The sequence below is a fragment of the Pelobates fuscus genome, chromosome 11 (genome assembly GCF_036172605.1).
Source record: "Pelobates fuscus isolate aPelFus1 chromosome 11, aPelFus1.pri, whole genome shotgun sequence".
Classification (NCBI taxonomy): Eukaryota; Metazoa; Chordata; class Amphibia; order Anura; family Pelobatidae; genus Pelobates; species Pelobates fuscus.
In genome coordinates this window covers 133,485,714-133,507,572 of record NC_086327.1, presented here as the reverse complement: position 1 = coordinate 133,507,572, position 21,859 = coordinate 133,485,714, and positions in this window count along the sequence as shown.

Sequence of the window (21,859 nt, the reverse complement as noted above, 5' to 3'; positions counted from 1 at the left end):
AAGAAAGGCCTTCAGGATTATGGGGAAAGAAAGGCTTTCAGGATTATGGGGAAAGAAAGGCTTTCAGGACTATGGGGAAAGAAAGGCTTTCAGGACTATGGGGAAAGAAAGGCCTTCAGGATTATGGGGAAAGAAAGGCTTTCAGGACTATGGGGAAAGAAAGGCCTTCAGGACTATGGGGAAAGAAAGGCCTTCAGGATTATGGGTAAAGAAAGGCTTTCAGGACTATAGGGAAAGAGAGGCCTTCAGGACTATGGGGAAAGAAAGGCCTTTCGGGATTATGGGGAAAGAAAGGCCTTCAGGACTATCGGGAAATAAAGGTCTTCAGGACTATGGGGAAAGAAAGGCCTTCAGGACTATGGGGAAAGAAAGGCCTTCAGGACTATGGGGAAAGAAAGGTCTTCATGACTATGGGGAAAGACAGGGCTTCAGGACTATGGGGAAGGAAAGGTCTTCAGAACTATGGGGAAAGAAAGGCCTTCAGGACTATGAGGAAAGAAAGGTCTTCAGGACTATGGGGAAAGAAAGGCCTTTCGGGATTATGGGGAAAGAAAGGCCTTCAGGACTATCGGGAAATAAAGGTCTTCAGGACTATGGGGAAAGAAAGGCCTTCAGGACTATGGGGAAAGAAAGGCCTTCAGGACTATGGGGAAAGAAAGGCCTTCAGGACTATGGGGAAAGAAAGGCCTTCAGGACTATGGGGAAAGAAAGGTCTTCATGACTATGGGGAAAGAAAGGCCTTCAGGACTATGAGGAAAGAAAGGTCTTCAGGACTATGGGGAAAGAAAGGCCTTCAAGATTATGGGGAAAGAAAGGTCTTCATGACTATGGGGAAAGAAAGGTCTTCAGGACTATGGGGAAGGAAAGGTCTTCAGGACTATGGGGAAAGAAAGGCTTTCAGGACTATGAGGAAAGAAAGGTCTTCAGGACTATGGGGAAAGAAAGGCCTTCAAGATTATGGGGAAAGAAAGGTCTTCAGGACTATGGGGAAAGAAAGGCCTTCAAGATTATGGGGAAAGAAAGGTCTTCAGGACTATGGGGAAAGAAAAGCCTTCAGGACTATGGGGAAGGAAACCTCATTAATTGCACATTTCTTAATAATGTTCCACCTCTCGCCAGCTTGGCATAATAGGAATTGCAGATCAGTGGCAGCTGATGGACCACAGTCCTGTATAACATCTTTGTGAATAGGGAATTATATATAAGGTGAAGGAATGAGGAAACAGCCTTTTCTTTAACTATCTAGCATGAGGTGTGACACCAGGATGTGACTGGGATAACCTGCACTCAAGCTGCTGCTTTCCAAACCAGAATCTGGATTAGCAGGATTTAATGCAGCTGCAACAATGAGACAGTCCGTCCAATCACACTCTGACGACAAGCGACAGTATGGCAATAAACCGTCCCCACCATAACTTTACTTAGTTTCTCTTTCTTGAAATTCAACAGTCTCCCAATGCACCTTCCAGACAATGGTACAATATAAAACACAAATCACAAACAGGCCAGGCAAACACAAAATATAAAACTCAAATCACAAACAGGCCAAACAAACATACAATATAAAACACAAATAACAAACAGGCCAGGCAAACACATAATATAAAACACAAATCACAAACAGGCCAGATAAACACACAATACAAAACATAAATCACAAACAGGCCAGACAAGCAAACAGTATAAAACAGAAATCAGAAATAGACCAAACCCTACATACACTTTAAAACACAAATCACAAACATGCCAGACGGGCACACGATATAAAACAAAAATCACAAACAGGCCAGGCAAACACACAATATAAAACACAAATCACAAACAGGCCAGACAAAAACACAATATAAAACACAAATCACAAACAGGCCAGACAAACACACAATATAAAACAAAAATCACAAATATAAACACACAATATAAAACACAAATCACAAACAGGCCAGACAAACACACAATTAAAAACACAAACCACAAAAAGGCCTGACAAACACAAAAATAAAACACAAATCAGAGATAGGTCAAACCAACACACAATAAAAAACACAAATCACAAACATTTAAAAATTCATTATCAAACACAAATAACAAGCCAGCCAAACAACAGTCAATAGAACACGAAAATCACAAACTGACCACCAAATGAAAATGAAAGTTTAAAAAAAGATGAAACAGACAGTTTTAAACAACACAAAATCTGAATATTACTAGATAGAGATGAATGAGTTTATTCATTAAATTGTACATTTTTATTTTATCAGATTCAGTAGAACTTGTATTGTTTTACATTGTGATTGTTCCACACTTAGCATTCTGCCAACATTTCTTGTCTTTTCTTATTCATATCTAATTAAAACACACTATGATTGATAGTGAAATCTTCTTAATGTCATGTTCCTATTACATGTAGTTAAATGATGCCCAATAAATCACTCCTATTATTTTCTGGGTTGTGTTTTTACAGATAACAGCCTCAAAAATTTGATAATCACTCTCAAATGGTTTATTCTCAAAATATGTATCTGCCAGAAAATCAAACCAATATGTATACATTTTCTGTTTTTTTTTTTGTTTTTTTTTTAATACAAGTATTAAATAGTGTGTGAGTGAGTGAAGATAATATTTGTGAATGAGATAATTAGAGTGAATTATAAAGAAATATGAGTGAGTGAAGTTAATAGTGAGTGTGGGTTGATGACTCGTTAATTAAAGCATTAATTAGTTCATTTTTAATATGGTTTATTTGGCATTGTACAATGAGCTCAATAACGTACATCCAAAGGAAGTACTAGGATATTACGCTGCAAAGAATAACAAGGAGTACATTAAATATCAATACATATCGTGGATTCTCATATTATATAAAGCATGTTTCGGTATATGGGATTTCTGTAATGTATTATCAGACTAACAAACAGTGTCTCCATATTCTCAGCTAACATCGCAATATGATCCACTTTTCTTCGTTGTGTTAATAATGGATAATGATGAGTTTATTTGTAAACACTCCTCAATAAAAACTTGGTAATAATATTTTATAATGATCATAAAAATGCATCACAGCAGCCAGTTCATGGTGGCATTTTGAGCCATTTTCTTGAATTCGTGGCCTACTTTGAGGAAAATACATTTTGTGAGCTGTCACCTGTGCAGGGCCGCTGTTTAACCCTAAAGAGGAGAAGAGGCTAAATTCCTCCTAGCTTGGCCGCACAACATCAAATCCAGTTCGATGGGCAGTGGGCAAAGAAGTACTGTTTGATAGGGAAATGGGCAGAACCATTTATTTTAAATTCATTGTTCTGTTTACTGTCCTTGTTGCTGTGAGTTGGAGCGGCTGAATGTTAGATAATGCTGGCGTTGTTCTGTCGGATATATATGTAAATATGTATATATAGAGAGAGGGGGGGGAGGGGGGAGGAGACAGTCCTATAGGTTCTGCTTAATGCATCATACAAAATGCCGCACACCTCATTCCGAACTAGATTTTAAGTTTCTTAGATTTAGTAAAACATGTCGGTAAAAATATTGGGATTTAGTAAAGACATTGTATAAGGTATAAGCCTATTGCAATTGGGCACACTGTCTGCCCCAATACATATTCAATGTAAGATCATATCTTGTAACTAAACCCCCACTATTTTACTGAAGACTCAGATGCTTGGAATGGAGCAAATAAGTCTTGCATTTGATTGGGACCATTTTCGGTGAACGATCTCCTAAATGGGTGAGAATTTGCTACAATTTGTGGCATAATAAAACAGCAATGACTGAAACTGTCACAAAATTTTGGGAAAAAGTGGGGCCCCTCTTCGTTGGCAGCTCCGCCTCGGGTCCCAACATATTGAAATGTTTTGTTTCTTAATAAGAGTGTTTAAGGGGAAAGGGGCATAGGTCAGTCTGGGCGCCTGTAGCAGGCTTATTTCGGCAAAGCAGACTGTTAGACAAGGGGGAAAGAAAACATTTAAAATTCCTAGAGATTTAGGACAACAAATTAACCTCTTCAGCGCCTTCTGAAAAATGACTCGTGACACAGGTTATCACAGTATGAAAGAGTTAATGGTCAGACTTGGTCTATTTGAGATTCATTCTATAAACTGACAAGGTTATTCATTAAGGAGAGAATTGTTGGGAATTCCAAGTGGAATTAAAGTACAATTCAAACTACAAACCAAAATAGCCGAAAGATAAACAATTTGACTTTGAGAATTTTTCAGATTCTGCTATTTTGGCCAAAGCAATTAAATTATATTTGCATTCTCTACAGCTAGAAAATTGAATTTTGTGTATGTTACTTGCACCATATATTATTAATTCATAATAACATGTTGGGAGAGATGTATACATGGACATTCCATTGGTTTCCATGGTGACTGCTCCACATTTCGAACTTTGCTCCATTGGTTTCTCTTACACTGAACCCACAACATGTCCACAGAAACTAGTTTTCAAAGAGTTTAAAATGATATATCAGGAACTGAATGCTCAGATTCAACAGTCCTTGTTAGATGAGAAAATTCCACATCATTGTGACTTGGATTACTGGTGCAGAGTTAAAATCCAGTTTTCAACCACAAATAGTAGTGAGCAGAGCCAGATTAAGGTTGCCCAGAGCCCTAGGCAGGGTGCCAGGTTGGGCTCCTTCCAAGAGCATTCGGCTAAATTTCTGTGAGTGTTGTGTTGGTGTTTGTGTGGTGGCTATGTGTGGTAAGTGTTTGAGTGTTGAGAACTGAGAACTGTATGTAGGGGAAGGCTGAGTGTGACTATCTGTGTGGGTGAATATTGTATGTGTGAATATGTGCATGGTTGCCCCCTGTTGGTTACCTTTCCCTGGTGGTCCAGTGGAGAGTTTTCCCCAGTGGTCTGGTGGGGGAGTATTGTGGTCTGCACCAATATCTGGTGCAGACCACTTTAAGCGCTCTTTCGCTGTGTGGCGCTCGATTAAAGACTCATAGCATGAGTCATTGAGAAGCACTGGGGATCATGAAGAAGCTCTTAAAGTGGCCTGCACCTGATAATGGTGCAGACTACAATGCTCCCTCGAGCAAGCTCAGAGCCGAGCAGGGATATCTTTTTGAGGAAGACCTCCTGTCTGAGCAGGCGCTTGGCAGCTGCCACGGTGGCTGAATGGGTAATCCAACTCTGTTAATAAAACACGGACTCAACTTTTTAAACCCAGCACGAATAATTCACCTCTCCATTTCCCACCTCTCCTCACTTTTCCACCTCCCCTAACTTCCCAATCACCGCTCAGAAAAAAGAAAAAAATCAGCCTCAAATAAAGGTGAAAAGGGGGTAATAGGTGCTCACTCCAATATACAGTAAAAAGTGGGCTGCAGGTACCTATTACAAGGATTCCCAACCTTGTAGCAGAAGGATACAAAAAAGAAGGAAAGGAACCGCGCCCCAGATAGTGATTAATATATAAAATATACGTACATAAAAATATTAGACAATTTCTTGTTTATCCTCAGAAATAAAAACAGAAAAAAAAATATCATAGTGTAGTATATTTAAATAGGAAATTAATGGAGTGAATTGAAGTAATTTACACTCACATTTAGTAGAGCTTTCCAGGAGCTCTACCGTAATATAGCTTGGACGGAATTATCCCCATCTAAGGATCTGTATCTCAGCAGGTGTTTCCAAGTTCTCAATAGTAGTAGTATTTGTAAAATAAATAAAACAGAGAACTCCAATGGTGTAGTATATACTGATAAGATGTGTAAAAATACAAATGGTGGTTATGGTACTCACATTTTCTAGAGCAGAAACTTGCTCTAGTATGATCAGCTTGGGTGGTATAATCCCCACCGATGGATATGATGACCAGGAAGTAAAATATAAAAAGGATAATATAGCTTTAAAATATATAATTTAATAACAAAATATAAAGTAAAAATGGCTATATATAAAACAAAAGAGTCCCACTTTACGCGTTTCGCCCGTCTGAAGAAGCAATGGTTAAGCATTGCTTAATAATTGATCCCTGGCGGGGGGCGTGGCCTGATCACCGACCAAGATGGCAGCCTAACTCCGGAGCTCCGCACCGCTAAACCCCAACAAGCGATCCACAACAAGCTGCAGTGCACAGATGGGTCGCAACCGCCGCACGGAACACTCCCAAAACCCCAGGGAGCCGCAACCGGACCCCCAACAAGGCACCATGGACGGATTCCTACACCCGCCACGCGGGAATGATGGCGGCCCGGACAGCCCTGGCATGGCGCCCAGATCTCCTACCTCCACGGCGGGCGGCGACCCCGCGACCCTGGAGCGAATCGGAGCTGAACTGAGGACCATTGCAGCAGCCATGGCCACCAAGGCAGCCTTGCTGACCCTCACGACTACCATACAAGACGCTCTGAGGGCGGAGATAGCGGGAATCAGAACGGAGGTTAGTGCACACACAGGCCGCATAGAGGCCCTAGAAGCCTCCACAGACGCCCAAGCTGCTAGACAGGTGGCCTCTGACTCTGCCATAGCCAAACAGGGAGATCTACTTCTCCAGATGCGCAGACACCTTGAAGACCTTGACAACAGGGGTCGGAGGTGCAATATTAGGATTAGGGGGGTCCCTGAATCGGACAGGGGTGAAAATGCAGTGGAACTCCTCACAGAATTATTCCAGCATATTTTACAAACAGACGCCCCCACAAACTTTGAATTTGAAAGAGCACATAGGGCCCTGAGACCACGCTCTGTTGAAGAAGGCCCCAGAGACTTGATCTGCTGTCTCCGCTCCTTCCCCATGAAAGATGCCATCATGAGGAAGGCCAGAGAACAACCCACTTGGCTATTTCAAGGGGCCCAGGTGTCACTATTTAATGACTTATCTCCATATACACTGGAAGCCAGACGGGCGCTTAGACCGGTGACGGCAGCGCTCCGAGATCATAATATACCGTATAAGTGGGGGTTCCCGTTCGCACTAATGGCACGCCATAATGACACGTGGCTGGCAGCTAGATGGCCTGAGGACGTACCACGTTTTCTTGAGGAACTCAATTTGCCGCCTACCCCAGTCGCTAACTGGGTCCTAGGCCAGCTGGGACCGCCGCCAAGGCTACAACGGGGAGCCCGCAGACGCGGAGGCAGATCCCCACCAGGGCGGCCGCCCCCGAGACGCAGACAGGGTCCTGACAACCCTGCGGAGTAGGTACCTCACTAGCCCACCAGAACCCGACCATCCTTCCCTACAGCACCATTTGGGCCCCTGACGGATGGTACAAATGTCTCACCCTACATAGCTGATACAGCAACGATTGGGGGGGGCTCCTGACGAGACTCCTTTGGGAGGGCTGGGCATGGGCACTATACGGGGTATTGACACGCTCCAATCTTTGACCAAAGAGCATCATATTGTCAGTCTAAATGGATGACACCCGACCGTTCCCCTTGGGTGTGGTGAATGCTCCCCATGCTTGTCTGGGGCTACACGTGTTTGGGAGGCCCCTCTGTCGACTACCTAGATGCTCAGTAACCAACGTTTTGGGTGGGGGGATCTGGGGGATACACTGCCCGCCTCTTCATATGCTCATAACGAAGGCAATGGCAGACTGACCCGGAGACTAGAGACTGCCAACACGTGGTGCCAAGTTCCTGACGCCCTGGGTATCCTAATGGGGAATTTGGGGACAGCGTCTACTAGCCCACTGTCTGTGAGCGGAGCACGGCACAGTTGAGCCGGCACACCCCCCCCAGCTTCAAGGCACGACAATCTAGCACCTCTACCGCTATTGGCACTGTTAACCACCTCTCATAGTAATTAATATAGTCTCTATATATAATAATTCACTCTTGACATGCATGTATTGTTTCACTACTTGCTAAAACTATAGGGATTGGTGGGGAAACAAATGCGTATGAAAATGTCTTTTGAAACCTGCAGTCCCTCAGTGTGATTATGTATGAATACTAGGGGTGACGTGACGGGGGCCGGCACTAGCACAGCAGACTGGGTAGGTCTACAGGGACTTGGCGGACCCAATTCTGGCCTATAGCTGCATGGGGGGGCGACACTTCAGGTTATCCACCCATGACATACACTTGCGGGAGACCGTGCTCCCCAGGGGGAACCCCATACCCTTGCTACCCGCACTGTCATACAATACACACGCTCACATGCTATCTGGGATGGCTCCCTGACAAACCACTCCCCGAGCTGACTGATGTCATTGCTGCCACCACCGGACTACCTACACGTTGCCCATCCGGACGCTACCCCGCAGCACTCGCTCGGAGTGCGTGTTGCGCAATAGGGAAAGTGACGAGAGACACCGCAGGGGGGAAAGACGTTAGGACATGTGACTGCTAGAACTCTCAGGTTGCTAGAATTAGTCAGATAGTCCGGACACCGAGCCAACAAAGGGAAGGGAATGACAATACGGGTCGGGGGAGGTGGGATGGTGGGTACATTATGATTGGAGGGCGGGGGGGAAGAAAGACCTACAAATGTTTGCAATGTTAGATGGTTCATATGTTATTTCTGTTACACTGTTATACGTTCAAGCTCATAACTGCTATGGATCACCTTACGCACTAATCAATGATTGTTTTGATGGGGGGGGCGGAGGGCAAACTCTGTCCGTTGACTCTCATATCCTTACCTTGTGACCGGTTTCAGGCCACGTACCTCAACCCACACTCGTGCATCACTTTGCACGGCAGAGCCCTGAGGGTCCCCGCTTCCTGGTCTGGTTACCGGGACGGAGCCTCAGCGCTATCTGTCGTAGCACGAGGCATCTCCATCGAGGAGGTGACACACCTGAGACATCCTTGTTCTCGACCTCAGTGCCGGCTGTACCAGGCACCGCAGTCCTCACCCTCACCTTCCTAACCCTTTCCTTCTTAACTCTTTCTCCTTATCTACTCTCTCTCTCCCACTCTCGACCCTCGGCTCCGGCCTCCGTGGGCGGCATCCTCTCCTCTATCGCGGGGCCGGTCCGGTCTTGCTTCCCTGGTTGGGTTTCTCCTCTGCATCTGAGATTTAGGTGCCTGGCGGGGGCCTTTCGGGGGGAGGGGGAGACAGAGGCTATAGTTATAGATATGGGTGATAATAATAGCGGGCTAGGTGACGCTGCTACGTATCGCCCTGCTTCCCTGAATGTCCTCACTCTCAATTGCAGAGGGCTGAACATACCAGAGCGACGGGCGCACTTGCTCCGAGACCTGAGGAAACAACACATATCGGTCGCACTGTTACAGGAGACACACTTCCGAAAGGACATGGCTCCCAAGCTACAAAACAAATTTTACCCGACGAACTACTTTAGTGACCACCCAACGGCACGAAAGGCAGGTGTTGCTATCCTGTTGGCGGCGGACCTGGGGTTCCAGGTCCTGGACTGCCTTACGGACACCCAGGGTCGCTCCATATATGTGAAAGGGCTCATCGCTGGCACAATGTACACCTTCGCCAATCTCTATTTGCCGAATAGACGACAGGCGCAATTCCTCAGGAGTGCACTGAATAAACTGCGCACCTTCGCTGAAGGAGCCCTCGTCCTGGGAGGGGATTTCAACGTTACTCTGGACCCCATTTTGGATTCCTCAACGGGCCACAGCAGTATCTCACAACTCCATCTACGCTCCATGAAGAGAGCTCTCAGCGACCTGGAAATGGTGGACTGCTGGAGGACTCTCCACCCGACCACCAAAGACTTCACGCACTACTCTGCCTTACATGATCGATACTCCCGTATTGATTACATCTTCATCCGACAAGTGGGTCTTCAGCGTCTGATCTCGGCTAAGATAGCTCCAGCCACGTGGTCGGACCATGGTCCGGTCAGGGTGGAACTGGACTCACCCCTCTTTCGACCCTCTACTTGGACGTGGCGGCTCAATGAGGCTCTCCTTCTCGATCTGGATACTCGCGAGCAAGTCTCCCAGGCACTGAACCATTATTTTCAGGACAACGACGGACAGGGAACTTCCCCGATCTCAATTTGCGAGGCACATAAGTGTGTAATTCGTGGCACTCTTATACGAATCGCATCACAAAAAAAAAAGAGAGCGCTACAAGAAATGACGGACCTGTATAAGAAGATAGCGGTATTGGAACAACAACACAAGCGATCCCAGCTGATGGAAACATATGGGGAACTGATGCAAGCCAGACGGGACCTGCGGGACATCCTCACAAAACGTTACCTCAGGTCCTTACAACAATCCAAAGGCTTCTTTTATACCCATGCCAACAAGGGGGGTAAATACTTGGCACACCTCCTGAGGGGGAATGTCCCCCGTACACAGGTGCGTAGCCTGCGCCTCTCGTCAGGGATAGTATCGAACTCCCCGAGCAAAATAGCGGAGGAATTCAAGGTCTACTACCAAACTCTCTACAACATCCACGCAAGGGATCGGCAGGACGCAGTGGACATGGATAGCACGCACATCCAGGACTACCTGGACAAGGCTGACCTGGCCACAATAGGCCCGGACGAGGCGGAGAGGCTGGAGGCCCCGATCACGACAGAAGATATCGCAGGAGCCCTGAAATCAACTAAAACAGGCAAAGCACCAGGACCAGATGGATTCTCCGCGGGGTACTACAAAACATTTTCCTCGATCTTGCTACCGTGGTTCACAAAAGCTGTTAATAACATAACGGACGGAGGGGCTCTGGGACCAGACTCTTTGGCGGCTATAATAACCGTCCTGCCGAAGCCAGGAAAAGATCCGATGGACTGTGGTAACTATAGACCTATTTCCTTACTAAATGTGGACACCAAATTGTTCACGAGGGTCTTAGCCACGAGACTTCAGACGGTCCTGCCCGCTTTGACGCACATAGACCAAACTGGATTCGTACCCGGACGGGAGGCGAGGGACAGCACCTTACGGACGTTCGCAATACAACATAGGGCGAAAACATCACAACACCCCCTCCTGCTTCTCTCCACGGATGCCGAAAAGGCATTCGACCGGGTGAAGTGGCCCTACATGATCGCGACCCTGACCAAAATGGGATTGGGACACAGGCTGCTCACCTGGATCGGAGCGCTTTACAACAACCCACGAGCGACAGTACGGATTAACGGAGCCCTCACCACAACCTTTGCGATCACAAATGGCACGAGGCAAGGCTGCCCTCTGTCTCCGCTGCTCTTCGCCATGTACCTGGAACCTCTGCTCTGCACCATCAGACAACATCCAGACATCCGGGGGTTCCCTTGGGGCGAGGTGGAACACAAGGTCGCCGCATACGCGGACGACCTCCTATTCTATGTCTCATCACCCCGCATCACATTGCCCTGCCTATTGCTAGCCTTTGACGAGTTTGGCAAGATCTCAGGGCTTAAACTTAACTTATCCAAATGTGAAGTGCTCAACATCACCGTCCCACAAGAGGAATTCACAGCCCTGGAAGACCTTTTTCCCTTCAGATGGTGTTCCCAGAAAATGAAATACTTGGGAATTTGGGTAACGACCAACCCGGAGACTCTCTACTCGCACAACTTCACCCCACTACTGAGAAAGATCTTGGCAGACTTGAATAAATGGGCTCATCCGCATATTTCCTGGCATGGTCGGATCGCGGTCCTTAAAATGAATATCCTACCCAGACTTCTTTACCCTTTTCAGACGCTACCACTCGCCGTACCCGCACCATTCTTCTCCACATTAAAGACAGCGGTCATTCACTATGTCTGGAAGGGGGAGAGGTCCAGACTCCGATATGACATTCTCTGCCTGCCACGTCATCGAGGGGGACTAGCATTACCCGACTTTAAACGATATCACCAAGCCACGATTTTACAGCGCATTCTGGAATGGAACATACACACATCTCCCAAGCCGTGGGTATCCCTGACCAGGGACAGACGTGGGGCCCACCTGCAAGCCACAGTATGGACGGGAGGGGCGAGAAATGAATACGCTAAAGAGGGCACAAACCTGATTGCGCAAACGCTCACTGGCTGGAGATACCTGAGAGACCAACCACACATCTCACCCATACCCAGCCCTTTGATCTCTATCACAGACAACGAGACAATCGGAGGAGGTATCCCTTCGACGACGTGGCCTTTCGCAGAAGGAAGAGAACATGTCCCCATTTCCACAATCCTGAGAGGCGGTACCCTGCGGACCCTGGAATCCCTCCTGGGAGATTCACCTCGCTCGCCTTTACTGGTTCTGCGATACATGCAGATTAGACATTACTATAACTCGCTACGCAACAACCAACGCCTACATAGAGAACTCACCTGGTTCGAAGCCACTTGCCAAAAAGTCCTACCCCTTGGGAAAGCGATCTCCACGCTCTACCAGCACATCCTGGTAGGACATCTGGCGGAAAATAACACCTTCCGACGGCAATGGGAAACGATGTTGGACACCTCCTTCACGCCCCAAGAGTGGGAAAGTGCATTGTTGTGGCAACACAAGAGCACTACCAGCTCGCGATACCAAGAAACTAATTATAAGTTGCTCACACTGTGGTACAGGACGCCAACGCTACTGCACAGGATCTTCCCATCGATCCCACCGACGTGTTGGAGATGTGAAGTGGAGAGGGGCACGACGGTGCATATCTGGTGGGAATGTGACCTGATTGTGCCATTTTGGAACATGATTCGGCAAGAATGCGATGAAGTCCTGGGGGAGACACCGGGATGGTCAGCAGCCTTATCGCTGCTACACATTTCGGAGATGTCAATAGCGAGATACAAGAAATCGATCTTGCGCCACCTACTCAACGCGGCGAAGGCCCTGATCCCGACCTATTGGAAAAAGAAAGAGACACCTCGACTTGAGGACTGGATCTGCAGAGTGGAGGACATTCGGGGGGCAGAGGCCTTACAAGCATCCCTGTTGGGGAGGGGGGACAAACATGCTGAGAGGTGGCAACCATGGGTTGTCTATAGGTCTCAAAACCGATAGACCGTTAGATAGAGTAAGTAGTCGGAGGAGGGACTCACGAGGTGGCATGGCCGTTCTACTCACCCATTCCAACCGGGGTACCCACAGGGGGGACCTGCGGAATGCTGGACTTTGATGCCGCTCGAGGGGTACCGGAGCCCTGGCGACAATACTTTCCTCTACCCTTTCTTGCCCCTTCTCTTCCCTACTCCTACTAGACCCACTACCTTTTCATCCTACTCTGCACATTACGAAACACCACGACAGATAACGTTATACGTGACCGGCAAGGAACCGAGCCGGATAAACATGGGTAACTTATCCCAACACTCCCCCACTCTTGAAAGCCATATGCTCGCCCATAGCCCATTGGACACGCCTAGACACCATGAGAAATACCACACTGCGGATCCATATGGATCAAGGGACAAGCCCAATGTCCTAGTGGGGAAGGTGGGAGGAATCAAGGGTAAGCGCTCAGACAGTGTGAGCAGTGTCACGACCTTTGAATGATCATTGTACATATACTTGATTAGCAATCACCAGCATTACGTTTCTACCCACCCAGTACATCCACGACAGGTCCTCCTGCCCTACTACTGAAGCGGGCTTGCCTGCCCGTAATTACGTATACTTCTGTCATGTCTCGAATGCATTCTCTGATCTCTGACATGCTAACTGACATCAGAAACACAGGGAATATACTGTATATTTAATTGTCCTTAAGAGACCTGCGTGTCTCCGTTTGCTAAGGGTACCAGAGAGATCTGCGCATCTCAATTGTCCTGCTGTTATATTACTCTACCAATTACCTGAAACCTGCGCGTTTCTAAACAGTGATTTTCTTGTTTATCATATCTTTCCCTTGTATTACCTAAAAACTCAAATAAAAAAAAGATTCAAAAAAAATAATAATTGATCCCTGGCAGTCCATGCAGATCCCAGTAAACACTCCTTTGTGGTCCTGACACTCACGTAATGAGTCAGAGTACAGCCTCCAGTTCCCCAACCTGCACTGATTAGTGAGTGCTGGATTGACAGTGTTTATTGTGGACTCCACTCACTCTGTAATTGGACTACCAATTATTAGACTTGTGCATTTGTTTTTGGGCAATTTTAAATTAGCCCAAATTAGGCCGATCAATGGGTCATTCATAGCATTATATGGACGTATAACCGAACAAACGACTCGCACGAAGTACTAGCTAGTACTTTCATTCGTGATTCAGAGTTACATCCATAGCGCGAAATAAGGTGATGATTGATGGCTAGGGGACTGACATGAAATGTTGATTTTATTTCAAGTTCACAGATCAAGTGAGAAGTGAGGGAAAAAAGCAGGAGCAGTAATCAAACAATATATATTAAATATTTAATAAACTTATATAATAAATATAGATTTTTTTTTAAATGCTCCTCTTTTTAATTCCATTTGTCACTTTTTCTCACTTGATCTGTGAACTAAATTAGGGGAAATGTGGATCCCCGAGCAGTGCTTTTATTGTGTCTATAAACCACTTGCGACCACTTACCACCCATCACTTGCCATCCCAATGACCCGCGTATAGTTGGCCAGTGTGATACATTCTCCCATTTAACCCATGTGCTATGCTAATATTGTGCAAAAATACACCGTAACAAATTACCAGGTTTGTTTTTTTGCATTTAGAATAATATGCTCATCTACTAGTTAATTGTACATTTCTTTACAATTCTCAAAACATATATATTTGATCACATTGACTGATTTAACATTAGAAATACTCTTTGAAAATTTATATTTTTTATATGATTTTTCAGCACGTTTTCAGGGTGTAGTTTTAAAGGGTAAAAGGTGGATAACGTTTTAGCGGAACAATTTTTTATTTTTTTGTGTTTGTTTTTATTTTTCATACACAGTTCAGAAATGTATAAAACAAAATCACATAAATACGAAATAACACAACGAGTTAGGCAAAATTACAACCTGAAATTACATGACAAATAACACAATAGTTACAAAATAGTTTTATATTAATCTCCTGTGTGGGATTTACTGGGGAATCAATGTGCAAATTCTCACACATTCCCTGACACAGGTACAAAGAGCAGATCACTTTGCACCTACACAGGGAAATCTCTGCTATTTAAACCCAAGATGCCGTCATAAAAGAGAAAAAACTTTATTTTTGCCAGAATGTAAATTTGGCCCTCTGTGCGGTTATTACAAAAGTCTAAACTAGTATGACTGCTGCTATGTTAGGTTAGAATGATATGTGATAACCTACCCATACTCTCCACATACTCATGGTTCCATACCAGAATGCAATGGCTGTGGCTGCACTGCATTATGGGAAAAAGCCACAGGCAAAACGGTAGCACGTGACTCCATGCACAGCTCAATGGGCAATCCAAGTAGGATGCAGATATTGTTTGATATTGCAATGTTGCTAGCTTAATATATCTTCTTAACGTGATTACATTTATTGATGGTAAATCCTCTTTATATAGAATAAAGGTGGATTTAATAGTCAGAGTTAGCTTGGAAGATATTAAAAGAATGGGCTAAATCAGAGATATTTTACTTGCCTCAATTAAATATTTTAATTACTTTTTATAAACGATCTTGTCTGAAATCTCCTTTACACCCCCTCCTAATTGGGAGCATAATTTACTCTTTAATTTTCCCAGAAACTTCAAAGTTAATTGTGAAAAACGTGAAAATTAAGCTTCCCCATGCAATGCTAGCACTACCAGCTTTGTCAGTCTGCAAACAGGCCTGTGGCTAATGTTGTTCCCATGTGGATTTACTAGCCAAAAGAAAATTGCTGCAAGATTGGAACCATATGAGAGCAAAAAGTTTAGCTGCAAGCGGAGAATGCGATACAAAGACCTGGGATTCATGGCAGGCTGGGGGATGTGAAGCGGCAGGCCGATTAATTACTGAGGGTTGTTTTTACAGCTTGCTAACAATGGCATACATAATTTATTAATGATAAAATATTTTTATTATTTAATTTTAATACATTGTTAAAAATGAAATCATGTTTTACTGGGAAAAAAACATTTGTATTTTATAAATATGAGTAAGGGAGATAGAGACCATTTCATGCCCTGTATCAGTAAGAGAGATAGAGCCCATTCCATGCCCTGTATCAGTAAGAGAGATAGAGCCCATTCCATGCCCTGTATCAGTAAGAGAGATAGAGCCCATTTCATGCCCTGTATCAGTAAGAGAGCTAGAGCCCATTTCATGCCCTGTATCAGTAAGACAGATAGAGCCCATTTCATGCCCTGTATCAGTAAGAGAGATAGAGCCCATTTCATGCCCTGTATCAGTAAGAGAGCTAGAGCCCATTTCATGCCCTGTATCAGTAAGAGAGATAGAGCCCATTGCATGCCCTGTATCAGTAAGAGAGATAGAGCCCATTCCATGCCCTGTATCAGTAAGAGAGATAGAGCCCATTTCATGCCCTGTATCAGTAAGAGAGATAGAGCCCATTTCATGCCCTGTATCAGTAAGAGAGATAGAGCCCATTTCATGCCCTGTATCAGTAAGAGAGATAGAGCCCATTCCATGCCCTGTATCAGTAAGAGAGATAGAGCCCATTTCATGCCCTGTATCAGTAAGAGAGATAGAGCCCATTTCATGCCCTGTATCAGTAAGAGAGATAGAGCCCATTCCATGCCCTGTATCAGTAAGAGAGATAGAGCCCATTTCATGCCCTGTATCAGTAAGGGAGATAGAGCCCATTTCATGCCCTGTATCAGTAAGAGAGATAGAGCCCGTTTCATGCCCTGTATCAGTAAGAGAGATAGAGCCCATTTCATGCCCTGTATCAGTAAGAGAGATAGAGCCCATTTCATGCCCTGTATCAGTAAGAGAGATAGAGCCCATTTCATGCCCTGTATCAGTAAGAGAGATAGAGCCCATTTCATGCCCTGTATCAGTAAGAGAGCTAGAGCCCATTTCTTGCCCTGTATCAGTAAGACAGATAGAGCCCATTCCATGCCCTGTATCAGTAAGAGAGATAGAGCCCATTGCATGCCCTGCATCAGTAAGAGAGATAGAGCCCATTTCATGCCCTGTATCAGTAAGAGAGATAGAGCCCATTTCATGCCCTGTATCAGTAAGAGAGATAGAGCCCATTCCATGCCCTGTAACAGTAAGAGAGCTAGCACCCATTTCATGCCCTGTATCAGTAAGAGAGATAGAGCCCATTTCATGCCCTGTATCAGTAAGAGAGCTAGAGCCCATTTCTTGCCCTGTATCAGTAAGAGAGATAGAGCCCATTTCATGCCCTGTATCAGTAAGAGAGATAGCGCCCATTTCATGCCCTGTATCAGTAAGAGAGCTAGCGCCCATTTCATGCCCTGTATCAGTAAGAGAGCTAGAGCCCATTTCATGCCCTGTATCAGTAAGAGAGCTAGAGCCCATTTCTTGCCCTGTATCAGTAAGAGAGCTAGAGACCATTTCTTGCCCTGTATCAGTAAGAGAGCTAGAGCCCATTTCTTGCCCTGTATCAGTAAGATAGATAGAGCCCATTTCATACCCTGTATCAGTAAGAGAGCTAGAGCCCATTTCATGCCCTGTATCAGTAAGAGAGCTAGAGCCCATTTCATGCCCTGTATCAGTAAGAGAGCTAGTGCCCATTTCATGCCCTGTATCAGTAAGAGAGATAGAGCCCATTTCTTGCCCTGTATCAGTAAGAGAGCTAGAGCCCATTTCATGCCCTGTATCAGTAAGAGAGCTAGAGCCCATTTCATGCCCTGTATCAGTAAGAGAGATACAGCCCATTTCATGCCCTGTATCAGTAAGAGAGATAGTGCCCATTTCATGCCCTGTATCAGTAAGAGAGATAGAGCCCATTGCATGCCCTGTATCAGTAAGAGAGATAGAGCCCATTTCATGCCCTGTATCAGTAAGAAAACTAGAGGCCATTTCATGTCCTGTAAGAGAGCTAGCGCCCATTTCTTGCCCTGTATCAGTAAGAGAGATAGAGCCCATTTCTTGCCCTGTATCAGTAAGAGAGCTTGCGCCCATTTCTTGCCCTGTATCAGTAAGAGAGCTAGCGCCCATTTCTTGCCCTGTATCAGTAAGAAAACTAGAGGCCATTTCATGTCCTGTAAGAGAGCTAGAGCCCATTTCTTGCCCTGTATCAGTAAGAGAGCTAGAGCCCATTTCATGCCCTGTATCAGTAAGAGAGATAGAGCCCATTGCATGCCCTGTATCAGTAAGAGAGATAGAGCCCATTTCATGCCCTGTATCAGTAAGAAAACTAGAGGCCATTTCATGTCCTGTAAGAGAGCTAGCGCCCATTTCTTGCCCTGTATCAGTAAGAGAGCTAGCGCCCATTTCATGCCCTGTATCAGTAAGAAAACTAGAGCCCATTTCATGTCCTGTAAGAGAGCTAGATCCAATTTCTAGCAATTCATGGTTTTGTAAATAAATCTAATGTAATAAATAATGTTTTATCATACAGCGAGAAACGAAATACCATTTATAATATATATATATATATATATATATATATATATATATATATAATTTTTTTTATGGCTAAAATCCATGTCAGAGATTCTCTTTCTCATTTAGAAAAGGAAAAAGGACAGAGACAATATTTAGTCATCCCTTTCCTCCTGGACCCGAGCTGGTCCTTAGCTCCTCAAACCAGCAGAAGACACTTTATGCTTCTATGGATCTTTGGCAAGAACAGACTCTGATGGTGGTGCATAAATAAATGGATAACTGACTGCTGTGTGAGGAAGACGTTGACTATTAATGGAATTTATGAGCCAAAAGATGGAAAATGTTGTCATTGCAATGAGAAAGGTGTAAGTTGCCTCCATGATCGATAATAAAAAACAGCAACTTCATATCATGGACTTGTATTATGCTTGCTACAGAAACTTCAAAGGGGGTGATCCTGAGCTGGAAACATAGCGGTACAGCAAATATTAGGAGCTTTTGGTGTTAGTAAAATGTTTGAACGTAATAGCAGGCATCACCCAGGCTGATTGCCATCATTCAGTCTCTTGGTTGGATATTTACAAAAGGGAGAATTTAAAGTGAATTCTAAATTAATTTTATATTTTAAGACAGAGTAGTCAAACTGAAGGCATGGCGAGCTTCGAGAATGTTTCTTTTTCATCTATTGCCACCTTTAGTTGAAATTCACTTTGAATTCTCGCTTTAGTAGATAACCCCTTATGTTTGATCAGTGTGGATGGCTACGGCTGTAAAACATCTCAGCATTTTTACATGATTGGATGACATTTGCCGTCACTAAACTGGGTGTTTAAATCTTCCTGCGACTGTTTTGCTTCGGTTCAGAGTTCACTCTGCTCTTTGCCCAGAGGGAGCAGTAACAAATCTGCTTACCATGTGCCCTTGGCAGTGAAATGGTTACAGACGCCAAAGGCAAAACCATGTGAGGCTGATTATAGCCATCCAGCCACCAAATCCTCAGGATACTGATACCCTGACTCCCAAAGCCTGGAATTATTCAATCCATTGCTTTTAACAAGCCTTTGCAAAATTAGCCGTCTAATTGCTGAATGAGCGACCAAGTTCTTCTAGCTCTGTGTATATATTCCCCCATTATACAATAATATAATAATATACTCACCCTGCGTAATACTGTACTAATAGTACATCCCCCCATCATAAAATAATATACTCACCCTGAGTAATACTGTATTAATAGTACATCCCCCCATTATAAAATAATATACTCACCCTGAGTAATAATGTATTAATAGTACATCCCCCCATTATACAATAATATAATAATATACTCACCCTGAGTAATATTGTATTAATAGTACATCCCCCATTATACAATAATATAATAATATACACACCCTGAGTAATAATGTATTAATAGTACATTCCCCCATTATACAATAATATAATAATATACTCACCCTGAGTAATAATGTATTAATAGTACATCCCCCATTATACAATAATATAATAATATACACACCCTGAGTAATAATGTATTAATAGTACATTCCCCCATTATACAATAATATAATAATATACTCACACTGAGTAATAATGTATTAATAGTACATCCCCCCATTATACAATAATATGATAATATACTCACCCTGAGTAATAATGTATTAATAGTACATTCCCTCCCGATACTATAATATAATAATATACTCACCCTGAGTAATAATGTATTAATAGTACATCCCCCCATTATACAATAATATAATAATATACTCACACTGAGTAATAATGTATTAATAGTACATTCCCCCATTATATAATAATATAATAATATACTCACACTGAGTAATAATGTATTAATAGTACATCCCCCATTATACAATAATATGATAATATACTCACCCTGAGTAATAATGTATTAATAGTACATTCCCTCCCGATACAATAATATAATAATATACTCACACTGAGTAATAATGTATTAATAGTACATCCCCCATTATACAATAATATGATAATATACTCACCCTGAGTAATAATGTATTAATAGTACATTCCCCCATTATACAATAATATAATAATATACTCACACTGAGTAATAATGTATTAATAGTACATTCCCCCATTATACAATAATATAATAATATACTCACACTGAGTAATAATTTATTGATAGTACATTCCCCCATTATACAATAATATAATAATATACTCACCCTGAGTAATAATGTATTAATAGTACATCCCCCGTTATACAATTATATAATAATATACACACCCTGAGTAATAATGTATTAATAGTACATCCCCCCATTATACAATAATATGATAATATACTCACCCTGAGTAATAATGTATTAATAGTACATCCCCCCATTATACAATAATATAATAATATACTCACCCTGAGTAATAATGTATTAATAGTCCATTCCCCCATTATACAATAATATAATAATATACTCACCCAGAGTAATACTGTATTAATAGTACATCCCCCATTGTACAATAATATGATAATATACACACCCTGAGTAATACCGTATTAATAGTACATCCCCCATTATACAATAATATAATAATATACTCACACTGAGTAATAATGTATTAATAGTACATTCCCCCATTATACAATAATATAATAATATACTCACACTGAGTAATAATGTATTAATAGTACATGCCCCCAATTATACAATAATATAATAATATACTCAAACTGAGTAATAATGTATTAATAGTACATTCCCCCATTATACAATAATAAAATAATATACACACCCTGAGTAATAATGTATTAATAGTACACCCCCCCATTATACAATAATATGATAATATACTCACCCTGAGTAATAATGTATTAATAGTACATCCCCCATTATACAATAATATAATAATATACTCACCCTGAGTAATAATGTATTAATAGTACACCCCCCCATTATACAATAATATGATAATATACTCACCCTGAGTAATAATGTATTAATAGTACATCCCCCCATTATACAATAATATAATTATATACACACCCTGAGTAATAATGTATTAATAGTACATCCCCCATTATACAATAATATGATAATATACACACCATGAGTATTAATGTATTAATAGTACATCCCCCCATTATACAATAATATAATAATATACTCACCCTGAGTAATAATGTATTAATAGTACATCCCCCCATTATACAATAATATGATAATATACTCACCCTGAGTAATAATGTATTAATAGTACATCCCCCCATTATACAATAATATAATTATATACACACCCTGAGTAATAATGTATTAATAGTACATCCCCCATTATACAATAATATGATAATATACACACCATGAGTATTAATGTATTAATAGTACATCCCCCCATTATACAATAATATAATAATATACTCACCCTGAGTAATAATGTATTAATAGTACATCCCCCATTATACAATAATATGATAATATACTCACCCTGAGTAATAATGTATTAATAGTACATCCCCCCATTATACAATAATATAATAATATACACACCCTGAGTAATAATGTATTAATA